The sequence below is a fragment of the Sturnus vulgaris genome, chromosome 29 (assembly GCF_052056855.1).
Source record: "Sturnus vulgaris isolate bStuVul1 chromosome 29, bStuVul1.hap1, whole genome shotgun sequence".
Classification (NCBI taxonomy): domain Eukaryota; kingdom Metazoa; phylum Chordata; class Aves; order Passeriformes; family Sturnidae; genus Sturnus; species Sturnus vulgaris.
Window position 1 is genome coordinate 4,574,962 of NC_142271.1, and position 16,965 is coordinate 4,591,926.

General features: G+C 50.3%; 2 long non-coding RNA genes across 3 annotated transcripts; both read left to right on the plus strand.

Moving 5' to 3' along the window:
• The first annotated feature begins 386 nt into the window (after positions 1-386).
• On the plus strand, positions 387-5,133 carry LOC148220942 (uncharacterized). The gene is made up of 3 exons (XR_015808748.1): positions 387-792; positions 1,393-3,375; positions 3,760-5,133. It is a non-coding gene; the product is annotated as an uncharacterized LOC148220942 (long non-coding RNA).
• A 2,588-nt stretch (positions 5,134-7,721) lies between these two features.
• LOC148220943 (uncharacterized) lies at positions 7,722-13,126 on the plus strand. 2 transcript variants are annotated; one of them, XR_015808735.1, is made up of 2 exons: positions 7,722-8,506; positions 11,421-13,126. It is a non-coding gene; the product is annotated as an uncharacterized LOC148220943 (long non-coding RNA). The 2 variants fall into 2 exon arrangements; XR_015808736.1 differs by lacking the exon at positions 11,421-13,126 and adding an exon at positions 8,662-10,570.
• The last annotated feature ends 3,839 nt before the right edge of the window (positions 13,127-16,965 follow it).

Sequence of the window (16,965 nt, forward strand, 5' to 3'; positions counted from 1 at the left end):
TCCCGTGTGCAGCAGGGTGGGGACACCGCTGTCACCTCCCCGGTGCCACGGCAGCGTCCCCTCCTCTTTTAGGATCAGCAGGAGCATCCCCAGGTCCGCATTTCCAGCCGGCTCCGGCTCCGGGCAGGGAAGGAGCTGGGATCTGGAATTCCCAGAGCCCCAGACATTCCCTGGGGGAAGAAAGGAGCTGGAATCCCGCGTTCCCACTGTCCCAGATATTCGTTTTGGGAAAAGAAGCAGCTGAATCCGGCATTCCCACTACCCCAGAAATTCCCTGGGGGATGGAAGGAGCTGGGATCTGGAATTCTCAGTGCTCCAGACATTCCTTGGGGGATGAAAGGAGCTGGAATCTGGAATTCTCAGTGCTCCAGACATTCCCTGGGGGATGGAAGGAGCTGGAATCTGGAATTCCCAGAGCCCCAGACATTCCTCGGAGGAAGGAAGGAGCCGGAATCCCGCATTCCCGCTGTCCCAGATATTCCTTTTGGGAAAAGAAGGAGCTGGAATCCCGCATTCCCAGTCCTCCAGCCATTCCCTGGGGGATGGAAAAACCTCTCCCGGATGTCCCGGAGCTCTCTCCATGCCCCACCTCGCCTCCCGCCGCGCTGCTGAGTAATTCCTGCGGCTCCCGAGCTGCTCCTCAGGCAGCCGGGAACATCCCGATCCAGGTTTGAATTGCGTAGGAATTTGTGGGATCGCAGCCGAGGTGGCTCGGATTTCTCCTCCCTGCTGCGCCAGCGCTGCTCCCTGCCCGGCTCTGGGATCCAGCTGGAGAAAATTCCCTGGGAAAGGGTTGGAAATTTTACCTTGGATAAAGGGGAAATGAAAGCTCGGAGCCTGGAGCGGGTTTTTTCCCGCTCACACTTGCGGGGTTGTGGGGAGATTCCCGGATTTTTATCCCTTAGGTCTCCTGGGGGAGCTGCCCTGAGGAATTTTCCTGGAGAACCAGAGGATTTGGGAGGGTTAAGCCGGGCTCAGCCAAGCTCAGCTCTGCCAGACCTGGATGAACAAAGGGTCCAGCGCCTTTTATTCCCTTCTGGCTCAGGAAAACCTCATGGACAGAGGAATGCTGCAGGCACCCCCAAATCCCATTTTTAACTCTGCTCCCCCATCCCAAATTAAAGCCGTAAATGCCAAAAATGAAGCCAAAATTCCCATAAATTTGGGGTGAGCCGAGGTCGCTCCTGTGGGATGGGGATGGGATCCCATCCCTTTCCCAAGCTGGAGGTGAATTCCCAAATCCAGAATCCTGAATTCAGGGCTGCCCCTCTCCCTTCCCACATCCCAAGAATTCCTCACTTTTTCACCCCTTCAAGGTGGGATCCCAAATCCCATTCCTAACCCCAATCCCAAATCTCCCCCAATTCCCAACTCCTGCTTGTTCCCATGCAGAAATCCCGGAATTCTCCGGAGAACCCATCCCACGATCCAGGAGTGGGAAAAAAATGGGAATAACCGGAATTGGAGCCGAAATGAGACCAACTCCCTCTGGCAGAGCTGGGAATTCACCGGGATTTGTCCTTTCCTCATTCCCAGAAATCTTCACATCCACCTCGGGAAGCGATTCCAGGGGTGAGAACACCTGGTGGAGTTATGGGGTTTTTTATGGATATTTTTGGGGTTTTTTTATGGGTAACATGGGATTCTTTAATGGATATTTTGGGGGGTTTTTTATGGATAACACAGGGGAATTTTTAAATGGATAACATGGGGGGGTTTTTTGTGGATAAAATGAGTTTTTCTTATGGGCAATATGTTTTTTTTTTAATGGATACCGTGGGGGATTTTCATGGATAACATGAGATTTTTTTAATGGATAATGTGGGGATTTTTATGGGTTACATGGGATTTTGTTTATGGATATTGTGGGATTTTTTAATGGGTAAGATAAGGGAATTTTTTTATGAATAACGTGGGGATTTTTATGGATAACATTGGGGGGGGTTTTATGGACAACATGGAGTTTTTTTACGGATAACGTGGGGATTTTTGTGGATAACATCGGGAGTTTTATGGATAACTTGGGTTTTTATGGACAACATAGGGGTTTTTATGGATATTGTGGGGTTTTTTTAATGGATATTGTGGGGATTTTTTATGGATAACATGAGGGAATTTTTTTATGGATAACGTGGGGATGGATTCCCTGGATTGTTCCCTCTGAGCTGCTCCCCAGGATCAGGGCTCACCCCCCGGACAGTTTTGAGCTCAATTCCCACAAACCCAGCGGATTTTCCAGAGCTCCAATCCCGCTCCTTTCCTGTCGGGATGGAGAGGATGGAGCAGGGAGAATAATCCACAGGGATTGGAAAAAAATGGGAGAAAAATCCTGGAATCTGCTTTTTTGGGGGGTGAGCACCGGAACGTTTTTCTGCAGCTTCGACACATCCTGGAGGGGTTGGGCAGGACGAGGCTCTGCTCCCAGTTTGCCCCAAATTTTTCTCCCAGTTTGTCCCAGATTTTGCTCCCAGTTTGCCCCAAATTTTTCTCCCAGTTTGTCCCAGGTTCCGCTCCCAGTTTGTCCCAGGTTCCGCTCCCAGTTTGTCCCAGGTTCCGCTCCCAGTTTGTCCCAGATTTTCCTCCCAGTTTGCCCCAGATTTTTCTCCCAGTTGTCCCAGGTTTTTCTCCCAGTTTGTCCCAGGTTTTTCTCCCAGTTTGCCCCAGATTTTCCTCCCAGTTTGTCCCAGGTTTTTCTCCCAGTTTGCCCCAGATTTTCCTCCCAGTTTGTCTCAGGTTCCGCTCCCAGTTTGTCCCAGGTTTTTCTCCCAGTTTGTCCCAGGTTTTCCTCCCAGTTTGTCCCAGGTTCTGCTCCCAGTTTGTCACAGATTTTCCTCCCAGTTTGTCCCAGGTTTTTCTCCCAGTTTGTCCCAGGTTCTGCTCCCAGTTTGCCCCAGATTTTCCTCCCAGTTTGTCTCAGGTTCTGTTCCCAGTTTGTCCCAGGTTTTTCTCCCAGTTTGTCCCAGGTTTTCCTCCCAGTTTGTCCCAGGTTCTGCTCCCAGTTTGTCCCAGGTTCCGCTCCCAGTTTGTCCCAGGTTCCGCTCCCAGTTTGTCCCAGGTTCCGCTCCCAGTTTGTCCCAGGTTCTGTTCCCAGTTTGTCCCAGGTTTTTCTCCCAGTTTGCCCCAAGTTCTGCTCCCAGTTTGTCCCAGATTTTCCTCCCAGTTTGTCCCAGGTTTTCCTCCCAGTTTGTCCCAGGTTCTGTTCCCAGTTTGTCCCAGGTTTTCCTCCCAGTTTGCCCCAGTTCCCGGCAGTGGAAATGCGGTGGGAGATGGGGAATGCTCCTGGCTGGAAGAGGAGGAGGAGGAGGAGGAAGAGGAGGATTGTGGGGTTGCCATGGTGATCGAGCATCTCCAAATCCTCGGATTATTTATCCCCAGGTTTGTTTAGGCTGAGGGAAAGCCCTGAGGGTGGGAAGAGATGAGGAAGAGGAGTGTGGGAGCTCAGGAATTCTGATCCTAGAGGAGAAATCCTAAAATTTGAGCTCTGGGGCTCAGCTCCACCTTTGGAGCAGCAAAAAAAAAAAAAAAAAAAAATTAAAAAAAAATTTTAAAAAATGGGGATTTTGGGGTGGTTTAGGGGGACTTCGCCCTCTCAGGGATCCTGTGATCCCAAATCTGCCCCGGATTTCCAATGTGGGATCTGGCCCAGGGAATCCAGGTTTAATTGGGATTAATTGGGGGTGTCTGGATGGGTTTGGATCCGGCTCTGTGGAGCCAGCCAGATGCTGGGAATGCTTCCCAAAACCATTTCCCGAATTCCAGGGGAGTTGGATTGAGCGATCCTCTGATTTCTGGGATTGAGCGTCACCTCCCTCAGTCCCTTCCTTGAACATCCCATGCGCTTCCAGCTGTATCCAGCTGCAAATTCCCTCGGGAAGAACCAGCCTGTGTCCCTTCCTTGTGGAGGAATTCTTCCAGGAATTCTGGATGCTCCTTCCAGATGTGCCCCTGCCACACCCAGGGAAAACCGGGACACTTGGGGATGTTTGGAGCTGGAATTTCAGGATAAAGCAGAACCGAGAGATCCGGGAACATCCCGGTGTTTCCATGGCCCCCCTTCCCTCTCCCTCCTTTCCATGGGATCTGTAATTGCTCCTAAACCTCGTCTCCGATTCCTTTTGATGCCTCCCGTGTCCCCATTATGGAAATCCCAGCTTGGGAACTCCGTGGATTTTATGGATGTGGAGTTTGCGCAGCTGAGGGGACACCTTGGATTGTCACATCAAAGGACGAGGGGAAAAAAAAAAAACCTCCAGGAAATTGGAATCCCAGTGGATAAACGGGTTCTGCTTGATTTTGCCAACAGAGGTCAGCGGGAAGTGTGGAGGAGGCTGGAATTGGGGAAGAAATCCCGTTATCCTGGGAATATTTTCAAAGGAGGAAGGGAGGGAAAAGGGAGGAAAAAGGGGGGGGAAGGGAAAAGGGGAGAAGGGAAGGGAAGGGATGGGCTTTTCCGGAGCTTTCCTGCAGCTTTTCCACAGCTCCGACTGGGAATTCTTCAGAGAAAAGTGACACGAAGGAATAAATAAGGAATAAATGGAGCCCATTCCCTTTCCAAGGGATTTCTGGGAAGGCCAAGGAGCATCCATCCTCAGGGAATGAGGGTCCCACCAGAGCTGTCACGGCTGGGAGGAGGAACGAGGATTTTTTTTCCTGGCTGTGGATGCTGGAGGAGCCTTGGATGAAGAAAATCCTCCCAAAATCACGGAAATGGTTTGGAAGGGAGGTCACCGAGTCCCTGAGCAGGGACATCTCCCCCTAAACCTCATCCCAGAGCCAGCAGGATGATATTCCATGGAAAACAGCACAGCCAGCACTCCCACAGCTCCAAAAACCCAGGACTAAACCCCAAAATCTGGCTAAAAAAAACCCGGGAGGAGCAAACAGCTTTTCTTGGGAAGGGGAGGAGAAAGCTGGGAATGTTTGGCAGGAGCCCCCCTGCTCCAGCGCGGGGAGGACAATGACAAACGAGGTGAACTCGGAGGCTGCGGAGAAAATCTTGGCAGCGGGCGGAAAAGGCGCTGCCAGATTCCGGGGAATTTTAACTGGCATTTAATTAGCGGCACTCAGGTGGTCACAGGAGCGGTGGCAGTGCCGCAGTTCCTGGCATTTGTTAATTAAAGCCGCTCCTGACAGGGATTAACGACTTTTTAATGAATCTGTTGTCTTAATGTCTGATTAAGTTTTGACTTTTCCCCCCTCCCCCGCCGCCAGTTTTCCTGGGAATGGCAGCATCCGGAGGGATGGGAGGTGTGAGGGGCGGAAGGGCTGCACGGCTCCTTCCCGACTCCCAAAAAATTGGGAATGTGCGCGTTGAGGTGGGGGAACTGGGAGAGGAGGTGGCGCGGCCACAGGGCCAAATTTTTGGGGGGTGTTGCTGGAGGAAAATGGGAATCAGGGATGGGTGTGGGAGATCCCAGCCCTGCTGATGGGAAAAAATGGGAATCAGGGATCAAGGTGGGAGATCCCAACTGATCCTGGAGGATATTGGGAATCACAGATCAAGGTAGGAGATCCCAACTCTGATCCCGGAGAACATTGGGAATCTGGGATCAAGGTGGCAGATCCCAGCTTTGCTGATGGAAAAAACTGAGAATCAGGGATCAAGGTGGGAGATCCCAACTCTGATCTTGGAGCTCAATCTGAAAGGACTTGGAAAATGGCTCTGAAAACGGGGAGCAGGGAATGAGGAGAACAAGGAATTCTGCCAGGCTGAGACCCTGGAAATGGAGGAAAATGGATCCATGATTTCCTCCCCAGCGGAGAGCTGGGTGGGATTTGATCCCATCCCATCCCATGGATCCCATCCCATTGATCCCATCCCATCCCATCCCATCCTTTTGCCCACGCCGCTCTCAGAACCGGCTGTGGAACAGATTTTTCCCCCCGAAAGCCGCGTGCAGGATCCAGCAGGATCCTCATTCCATCTTTTCCCGGGCTCTGCCGCATTCCCGCATTCCCAGGAACTCCTGGTGGGAGCCCAGGGAAGGCGAGGCTGGCGCTGCTCCTCCAGTCCCCGCTGTTGACATTCCTGGGAAGAGCAGGAGGCAGAATCCCCCAAAATAGATCCCATCGCTCCTTCTAAATTTAACATTCCCTCTTCTCCTCGGAACGGACTCGGCTCCGGCAATTAACTAATGATGAGGATGATTAAGGAGCGCTCTCGTGCTTTGCATTTCGAGCCTCTCTCCCACTCCTTCCCTGAATAATAAATTCCGCGCTTTTGCAGCACCTGCAGAGCATTCCCGGGAAAGCCGGGAATGAGGGAAATGAGCGTTAAATGGATGAGGGAGAGGGATAAATCCCATGTTTGCTTATCCCAAATCCGGGATGGGGTTGGGATCGTGGCTGGGATCACCCTGAGGTCTCAGGGGAGCGGGAACAGCTCCGGAATGGGATGGAAGCACGGGAATGTCGCTGCTGGAACTGGGATGCAGCCGGGCTCCGTTCCTGGCTGGAATGGCATTATCCCGGGATGGGTTGGGCAGGAAGGATCCCAAAAACTCATCCCATCCCCCCCCCCAACACCTCCCACTGTCCCAGATCCCTCCAAGTCCTGTCCAACCCGGCCTGGGACATTCCCAGGGATGGAGCAGCCGCAGCTTCAGGGAATTCCATCCCAGCCCCTCCCCACCCTCACAGCTGGGAATTCTTTCCCAAAATCCCCTCTGTGACCCTCTGGAAGCCATTCCCGTGTCCTGGCGCTCCGGCTCCTGGTGAAGATTCCCTTTCCAGCTTCCAGGAATGATCCTGGCAGGCGAACACGGCGGGACCATCCCGGATCCATCTCACTCCTCTTCCCACGGGATTTTCCTGTTCCTGTCCTCGCCCGCTCTTCCCGACCCTGCAGCAGATCCAAGGCCTCCAGAGACTCATTCCCGCTCATCCACGTCCTGTCCGCGCCTAACCAGATGCTAATTTATTAATTAAATGCCGCGGTTAATGACAGGGTGAGGATTAATGAGAGTCAATCCCACGGAATGTTCCTTGGGAAGAGACAGATCCGTGCATCCAACGCTGCCTGGGGGATTTTTGGGAAGCTCAGGACTCCAGAAAAGTCCTTGGGGATGCTCCAGGGTCTCAAATCATCCAGCATGGAATTATTCCCATGGAAGCAGCTCCGGGCGGGAATATCGGCAGCACCTGCTCGGATTTGTTGGAGCGAGGCTGGAACGGAGAGAATCCCTCCCAGAAAAGAATTCCACCGACAAATTTTGCCTGGAAAACTTCCTTGAGAGCAGCTTTGGATTTTTCCTGGCCAGATAAAAATAAATTATGGAATGGCTCCTGCGGCAGCTGCGCAGGAGGAGATTTTCGGGATGAGCTCCGAGCTCTGGCTCCGTTTTCCTTCCATCCCTTTTCCCAGCGGGGTGGCTCTGGAATTGCTGGGGATGGGCAGCTCTGGATGCGCTTTCTGGAAAGCTCTCCCCGAAAATTCCTTTGGATTTTGGCTGTTGGCTCCAGCACGGGAGCCAAGAAATCCATCAGCAAAATATTCATGGAATAAAACAAAACGGAATCTGAGGAGCTCACGGAGGAGAAATTTGGCTCCTCCGTGGGGATCGGTGACTGAAAACTGGGAAATGTTGGGAATTCAGGCACTGGGAAGTGCTGGGAATTCAGCCCCTGGAAACTGGGAAATGATGGGAATTCAGGAACTGGGAACTGGAAAGTGCTGGGAATTCAGACTCTGGACACTGGGAAATGTTGGGAATTCAGACACTGAGAAATGTTGGGAATTCAGACACTGAGAAATGGGAAGTGTTGGGAATTCAGCCCCTGGACACTGGGAAATGTTGGGAATTCAGGAAGGAACTGGACACCGCAAAGTGTTGGGAATTCAGACTCTGGACACTGGGAAGTGCTGGGAATTCAGATGTTGGGAAATGCTGGGAGCCAGAAATTCCCCATATCCCCCTTTTCTCCAGGCTGAGCCCCTTCCCAGCTCCCTCAGGATTCTCCAGACCCTTCCCCAGCTCCATCCCCTTCCCTGGAAATGCTCCAGCCCCAAAAAGTCCTCCCTGAACTGAAGGAATAACAGGATAATTCCCTTTCCTTAGGATCAACTCCACGGATCAGTTGGAATTAAATAACTTGGGGTTGGAACAAGATCTCCCTCCCAACCCAAACCCCATTGTAATTCCACGGATCATGAATTATTCCCTGGATAATGAAGTTTAGGCGGCAGCCGTGGCGCCGGAATTCCTGGGAATCATTGTGAGAGGAGAAATCCAAGGATTGCAGCAGCTCCCTCCTCACTTATCTAAAATTAACTCGGCTCTCGAGCTGCACTTAAGCAAAACCAGTTGCCATGGTCACGCTGGGGGCTCCTGGATGCAGGAAACCAGGAATTCCGGGATAATGAAGGGCTCTGGAATATCCTCGGGATGTTCATCCACCTGTTAAACCCACAGGAGCCCAGGAATTGGGAAAGGAAATTCCGAATTTCCCCCTCTCTTCCCGTGGATGTGAGTCGGGATCAGGAGGAAAAACGTGGGATGAAAAAAAGGTGGATAACGGGAGGCCAGGAGGGATTTTTTTTTTTTTTTTGGGAATGTGCAAATGCTGAGGTTTTTTGCTGGAAGGTGCTGGAAGGGGGCAGGGACGCTGATATTTATAGCACCTGATTAATCCTTGATTTGCTGCTGCTCGAATTCCGGTTAGGAATGAAATCTGCACTCCAGGACTGCTGGGGGCTCCGGGAAAAGCAGGGGAAGAGCCCCGATCCTACAGGAAAAGCAGGAAAAGGACCCTGATCCTATGGGAAATGCAGGAAAAGAGCCCTGATCCTACAGGAGAGGAAGGAAAAGAATCCCAGTCCTACAGGAAAAGCAGGAAAAGAGCCCTGATCCTACAGGAAAAGCAGGAAAAGAACCCTGATCCTACGGGAAATGCAGGAAAAGAGCCCTGATCCTACAGGAAAGGAAGGAAAAGAATCCCAGTCCTACAGGAAAAGCAGGAAAAGGGCTCTGATCCTACGGGAAACCCAGGAAAAGAATCCCAGTCCTACAGGAAAAGCAGGAAAAGGGCTCTGATCCTACGGGAAACCCAGGAAAAGAATCCCAGTCCTACAGGAAAAGCAGGAAAAGGGCTCTGATCCTACGGGAAACCCAGGAAAAGAATCCCAGTCCTACAGGAAAAGCAGAAGAGAGCCCTGATCCTACAGGAGAGGCGTTTCCAGGGTGAAATGTTGGATTTATTAAGTCCCAAACAACCTCCCTTCCCAAAACCAGGAATTTTTTTTGCCAACTTAGGGTCTGGAGCAATGGGAAAATCCCATTTTCCTTCCGACCTGGGATTTCTGATGGGAGCAGAACTCATCGCGAGGTTTTTAAATCCGGAATAAAGACACAGGAACGGTTTTGTTCGGATCCGTGTCCCCTACAGACATCACAGACCGGCTCCTCCCGCGCCATAAATCCCAAATCCCGGTTTTCCCATTCCCTGCCGCATTCCCACTGATTCCCATCCGCGCTCCAGTTGTCAAATCCGGAGAAATGAGCTCGGCTGGGACACGCGGCACAACCTCCAGGTCCCCAATTATTCCCCTGGAGAGGCAGGAGAGGCTCCTGATCCGCAATTTTCCATCGCCCTTTGGAATATTCCCGGCAATTAACGGCCCCGATGGGTGTGGAGTTATCATGGGGAAGGGAAAGAAGGATTTTTAGATTTTTATGCCTTCAAAAAAAGGGCGGAGAGGTCGGGAATTCACGGCGTGTGCCCTGACAGGAATTGCAGGCGGGGGCAGCGTTTGTCATTCCAACGTTTTTGTTGGAGCGGTTCTGGTACAAGGTCAAGGAAAAAACAGGGACGGGGGGAAAAAAACAGGAAAAAAAGAATGAAAACAGGGAAAATATCGACCACAGAATTTCTGAGTCCCAGCTGAGATCTGTCCTGGAGTGCTCGGGGCAGAGGGAATGGCTTTGTGCAGGAATTCCGGTGCTGGAATTTTGGGAATTTCCAAGTATTTTGGGAAAATTCCGTTTTCCCTGCTTCTGCAGCCGTGGATTTGCTGGATGGGATGGGAGATGGGAATTATCCCGGTGGGAAAAGGAGAAGGAAATCAGCTCCAGGCTGCTGCTGGGCTCTGTGCCTTCATCCCATCCCAGGGATCCGATCCCATCCCATCCCATCCCAGGGATCCCATCCCATCCCATCCCAATTGGGATTTGGATCCTATAAACTCCAGCTTTTGGTACCAGGAGGAAGAGGAAGGAAGGAGGGAGAGGAAGGATTTGTCTCTCACTCCTCTCTGGCAATTTGAATTCCCTGGAATGCTGAGCTCTGGCTGGGAATCGGGAATATCGGGAATATCAGGAATATCGGGAATATCAGGAATCCTTCCTGGAGCTGTTGGTTCCCAGATCCCGGCTGGGCACTGACAGGGAGCGATCTCGGTTCTGTTTTTATCCATTTTTTATCCAGACCTTTTCTCTCCATTCCCTTTGTATTCCCTCTTTTCTCCCCCTTCCCAATCCCTCCCCGCTCTGCTCCGTCTCTTCCTTCTCTTCTCCTTCATTTTCCTTCCCTTTGGAGCGTCCCGCTAATTAGAGCTGCTAATTAGTGCTGCTAATGAGTTCGTGTTTGTGCATCCAGCAAAGGAACGTGCCGGGCTCCGAGGGTTAATGAGCGGGAATGGGGGTGGGAATAAAAAAAATGGGAATAGGGATGGGAATGGGGGTGGGAAAGGGTGGGAATAAAAAAATGGGAATAGGGATGGGAATGGGGGTGGGAAAGGGTGGGAATGGATGGGAACAGGTGGGAATAGGGATGGGAATGGGAATAAAAATGGGAATAGGGGTGGGAATGGATGGGAATAGGAATGGGTGGGAAAAGGCTGGGAATGGAAGGAGTGGGAATGGACGGGAATAGGGATGGGAATGGGTGGGAATAAAGATGGGAATAGGGGTGGGAATGAAAATGGGAATGGGGTGGGAATGGATAGGAATGGGAGTGGGTGGGAATGGGTGGAAAAGAATGAGAAGGAGTGGGAATAGATGGGAATGGGTGGAAATTGGGGTGGGAATGGGTGGGAAGGAGTGGGAATGCAAGGGAAGGAATGGGAATGGGTGGGAATGGGTGGGAAAAAATGGGGGTGGGAATGGATGGGAATGTGTAGAAATAGGGATGGGAATAAGGGTGGGAATAGGGGTGGGAATGGGTGGAAATGAAAACGCTGGACGGATCCTCTGGGAACGACCCAGGCATCCCTGAAGCCCCGACACTTTCTAAATCCCATTCCTTAAAATATTTGGGAGCAACATCCCAAAAATCCCCGGCTCCGAGCAGGTGGAGAAACTCCAATGAAAGGAGAATTTGAGGGAGAAGTGTCCGAGCTGTCCCCAAGTGCTCCAGAGGACTCCAAAAAATTCCTTTAATTTCTTCATTAATCTTCTTTTTTTTTTTTTTTTTTTTTTTTTTAGGAGATGGAACAACTCCATCCTGATCTGGAGATTCCCGGATCAATTCCATTGGGAACGATTCCTGCTGCTGAGTTTGGGCTTAATTTGTTGAAGAGAGGGGAGGGGAAAAAATAAAGATCAAAAGGAAATTTTTTTTTTTTTTGCAGGAAAAGCGGTGGAAAAGGCTGGGAATCGAGGGGGGAGGAATCTATTTTGGGATTCGGAGGAATCAGCTCGAAAATTGCCGGAATTTGGGATGGATCCGTAGGGATTTGGGATGTGGGAATGAGGAGGATGCAGCTCCTGAGGCTCTGCTCTGCTTCCCACCCTGGAAAAATATTCCCTGGAGATCCTTGGAGAATTCATGGAATTCTTTGTTCCCCCCTCACCCCTTCCCGTGTGATTCCCACATCAAAGCATCCATGAATTCCTTGGATCTCCCCTGGCTGGGGAATTGTTCCCATCCAAACAAAAACCTGGGCAGATTTTCGCTCCTTCCCTGGAAATTCCGGGATTTCTGCTCCTCTGGAAGGGCAGGAATGAATCCTTGGAAGGGAGAGCTGGAGCTCAACCCCTCGGAATTCCAGGAGCCAAAATTCCTGGATTCCCATCCCAGGAGTTGTGCAGGGAATTCCTGGAAGTGGCACTCCAGGATCTCGGTGACAAAATTGGATTTGGTGACATTGGAAGGTTTTTCCAGCCTCAAAAATCCTGGGATTTCTTTCCCTAATCATTCCTGCTCTGTTTCTTTCCTGATTTTCCTGGAAAACTTGGAGCAATTCCTTTTTCCAGGACTTTTTTCCCCACCTGTGGGATGAGACCTGAGCCCTCCTTGCAGCGCCTTGGAGTCGGGAAATTCCCAATTTTGGGACCAATCCCTGATCCTGGACACAGACAGAGAAGGAAAAGTGAAATATTCCCTAAAAAATGAGGTTAAACCGGTCGGTATCCAGATGTGCCAACGAGATGGGAATATTTGGGATTAAAAGTTACTTTGGGCATGGAAAAAACTTTGGAATTCCCTTCCTCGTGTCCCTTTTCCACGGAAAAGATCTTGGAATTCCCTTCCTTGTGTCCCTTTTCCATGGAAAAGATCTTGGAATTCTCTTCCTTGTGTCCCTTTTCCATGGAAAAGATCCTGGAATTCTCTTTGTGTCCCTTTTCCATGGAAGCCCCTTGGAATTCCTCTTCCCCCTGTGTCGCTCCCTGAATCCCTAAAAACCCCATGGATATTTATTTCTTCCCTGGAGCCCCATGGAATTCTGGGAGAACATTCCAGGCGTTTTTGGGGGGACAATCCATGGATGTGACGATGGAAGGCGACGTTTAACCCCCCCCCAGAGCCGCATCCTGAGGTTTTTCCATGTTTTCATTCCTTTTTTTTTTTTATTTTTTTTTTTTTTACTCCCTGCTTTTCCACCCTCATCCATCCTCCCCTGGCAGGCACTGGGATGAATTCCCGTGATAAATTCCCAATGTTTTGTTGTTTGAGGGATCGGGACAGGCCAGGCGCTTCGGGGAGATTAATTTTTGATTTATGGCCGGCTCCCAGGATTTATTCCCATTTTTCTCCAGAGGGAAAAGCAGTGCTGGAAGTATTTTAAATTCCAGGGGCTCTGCTGGAAAGGGGGTTGGGATCAATTGGAATCACGGCGGCTTTTCCATGAAATTACTCCAAATGTCTGCCGGGAAAGGAGGAAAAAGGAATAAAATCCTGATATTTTAAATGTTGATTTTATTAATTGAGGGGTGTTCTGGGATTTCTCCTCTTGCTGATGGGAATAAATGGAATTTTGGAGCTGGATGCATCTCCCGGGATCATCCTTCCCAAATATCCTTCCCAAACTCTATTTGGATCATCTTTCCCAAATTCTATTGGGGTCATCCTTCCCAAATCCCACTGAGATGATCCTTCCTGAATATCCTTCCCAAATCCCATTGGGATCATCTTTCCCAAATCCCATTGGGATCATCCCCCCCAAATATCCTTCCCAAATATCCTTCCCAAATCCCACTGGGATCATCCTTCCCAAATATCCTTCCCAAATCCCATTGGGATCATCCTTCCCAAATCCCATTGGGTTCATCCTTCCCAAATCCTATTGGGATCATCTTTCCCAAATCCCACTGGGATCATCCTTCCTAAATCCCATTGGGGTCACGTTTCCTAAATCCTACTGGGATCATCCTTCCCAAATATCCTTCCCAAATCCCACTGGGTTCATCCTTCCCAAATATCCTTCCCAAATCTTACTGGGATCATTCTTCCCAAATCCTATTGGGTTCATCCTTCCCAATTATCCTTCCTAAATCTCACTGGGATCATGTTTCCCAAATCCTACTGGGATGATCCTTCCTGAATATCCTTCCCAATTCCCACTGGGATCATCCTTCCCAAATCCCATTGGGTTCATCCTTCCTAAATTCTATTGGGATCATGTTTCCCAAATATCCTTCCCAAATCCCATTGGGGGTCATGTTTCCCAAATCCTACTGGGATCATTCTTCCCAAATCCTATTGGGATCATCCTTCCCAAATATCCTTCCCAAATCCCATTGGGGGTCATGTTTCCCAAATCCTACTGGGATCATTCTTCCCAAATCCTATTGGGATCATCCTTCCCAAATATCCTTCCCAAATCCCACTGGGATCATCCTTCCTAAATCCCACTGGGGTCATGTTTCCTAAATCCTATTGGGATCATCCTTCCCAAATATCCTTCCCAAATATCCTTCCTAAATCCCACTGGGATCATTCTTCCCAATTCCCACCGGGATCATCCCTCCCCGCCCCCAGGGCAGGGATGAACATTCCAGAGGCTCCGAGCTCTGCCAGGATCGATTCCCTGGCAGGATCAACAAAGCAATTTGCTGTCTCAGGATATTCCTGCCGGGAATAATAATCAGCCCTGGAAGTCTGGAACACCTCGTGGGCCTGGAATTTGGGAGCCCTGGGAGAGGCTGGGAAAGGCAGGGAAGGAAAGGAGGGAGAGAATTCCAGGTGGTTTTTCACTGGGGATTCATCCAGGGATCCTCAGGAGCTGGAGGAGGGGGAAAGGGAAAGGATTTAGGGATGGGAACGGGCAGGAATTTGGGGATTGGGAAATGTCCCTGTAGTGGGAAAAAGGTCAGGAATTCAGAAATGGGAATGAGCAGGAATTCGGGGATTGGGAACGTGCCCCTGTAAGTGGGAAAAGGTCAGGAATTCGGGAATTGGGAAAAGGTCAGGAATTCAAATATCTGGAAGTGTCCTTGAAGTGGGAGAAGAGCAGGAATTTGGGAATGAGAACGGGAAGGAATTCAGGGGGATGAAAGTTTTCCTGCAGTGGGACAAGGGCAGGAATTCAGGGATGTGGCAGGGCAGGAATTTGGGAATGTGAACGGGACAAGGGCAGGAATTTGGGGATGTGAACATGTCCTGGTGGGATTTGGGGACAATTGTCTTTCCCATTTCACCACTTCCCTCTTTTCCTTCCCGGATTTCTTCCAGGATTTTCCCTCCAGCATCCACGGCCAAGTTGACCCAAGAACTGTGGGAACCCAGTGATCCCATTCCAGCTTTTTGTCCCCATGGATTGGGATGGATTGGGAAGCTCTGGACACGCTGGGCTCTGCCCGTGGCATTTTTTCCTAACCAGGAAATTCCCGCGGGTTGGATTCATCCTAAGGGCAGGAATGTTCTCGGCCGTGTCCTTTCCGCACCATTTCCCACCTGGATTTTTGCTCCAGTAAATCCAAGATGTTCCAGCGGCTCCTTTTCCCTGCCCGGGAATGCGCTGGCAGCAGAAATTTGGGATGTGCTGCGATCTAGTGGTGAAGGAGAATCCTGGAATTCGCTCCAGGCTGGATTCAGCTTTCCCAAACCAGGATTTTCCAGGTTGTTTTTCTGGGAATATCCTGATTCCTGCAGGATCCAAGAGATCCTGGAGTGTCAATTCCTCCCTCAAATCCTGCCCCGCTCCTGGAGCACAGATCCCTCCCAAAATGCTCCGGACACGTCTCAGGAAACAAATCCCAGCGGGAATTTTGTCTGGAATGCTCCACGGGATCAGCTCTGGATCATCCCTCTGCCCGAGGGGGGAATATCCTTAATTAGAGGCAGATTTTTAATTAATAATCAAGTTCCGTTTCCCTGCTTTTCCCTCTTATTCTGCATTCCCTGACCTTGCCCTGCTGGAATTCTTTTCCTTTTTCCTTCCCTCAGATCCTGATCAGCTCCAGCCCCATCCCAGCCTCTGTTTTCTGGGAATTTTGGCTTTTTCCTTTGAACAGGAGCTGTGGCCTCCAGCTGTGCAGAATTCCCGGATTCCTGAGGCTGGAAAAATCCCTCCAGGATCATCAACCCGTGCCCGATCCCCATCCCCCGAGTGCCGCATCCAAGAATTCCTTGGATACCTCCAGGAATGTGGGGATTCCAAAGCTCCTTCCAAAACCTGGCCACCTTTTCCAGCAGGAAATTCCAGCTGGAATCCCAGCGGGATGAAGGGAACATTTTTGGGATTCCCCACTTGATCACGGATTTTTCCAGGTGATGATTTTCCCATCCCGCTACCGCTCCCCACCTAAAACACGGGAATGTTTGGGAATGTTTGTTTGGGAATTCCCGGTGCCACAGCTCCGGGATTTGCTGCTCCGGGATTTGGGAAGGATAAATCCCTGGAGCGGGGACAGGAGGGGACAGCAGGTGGCACTCCCCGACCGCGGACAGCCCCAAAACGCGGCTTTTTTGGGAATTTTGGGAATATCAAGTGGGATTTTCTTTCCGGGATTGGGAATTCCAACAGCTCCGGTGTTGGATGCTGCTGAAAGGAGCGATCCCATCTCCTTTAATTCCAAAAATTGGCTCCCAAGGGAATCCACTTTGGAATTTGCGCTGCTTTTCCTGTTGGAATAACAATAAAGTCGGGATGAGTTTGTTGAAATCCCAATCCAGGTTTTAATTCCTGGATTTATAGGGAATAAACAGCGATTGAGGCCAAACCCCTCTGCCCGTGCTCCTGTGGAATTCCTGGAAAAACTCCGTGTCCCAGGATTTCCTGGATGGGATCATCCATGTCCTGGGGAGGGAGAAGCTGCTGCTCCATAAAATCCCAGATTCTGGGATGTGCATCCTAAAAATTGAGATTCAGGGATGTGTATCAAAAAAATCAAGATTCTGGGATCTGCATCCATGAAAACCGAAATTCTGGGATTCACATCCATAAAATCTGAGTTCCTGGGATGAGTGCCCATAGAATTGGAGTTCCAGGAATGTGCATCCATAAAATCTGAGATTCTGGGATGTGCATCCATGAAAATTGAGTTTCTGGGATGCACATCCATGAAAACAATACCTGGAATGTGCATCCATAAAAATTGAGATTCTGGGATGTTCTTACGGATGTGCATCCATAAAATCTGAGTTCCTGGGATGCACATCCATGAAATCCGAGATTCTGGGATGCACATCCATGAAAACAGAATACCTGGGATGTGCATCCATAAAAACCGAGATTCTGGGATGTGAATCCATGAAAATTGACTTCTTCATGCACATCCCAGGATCTCAAATTTTATGGATGCACAT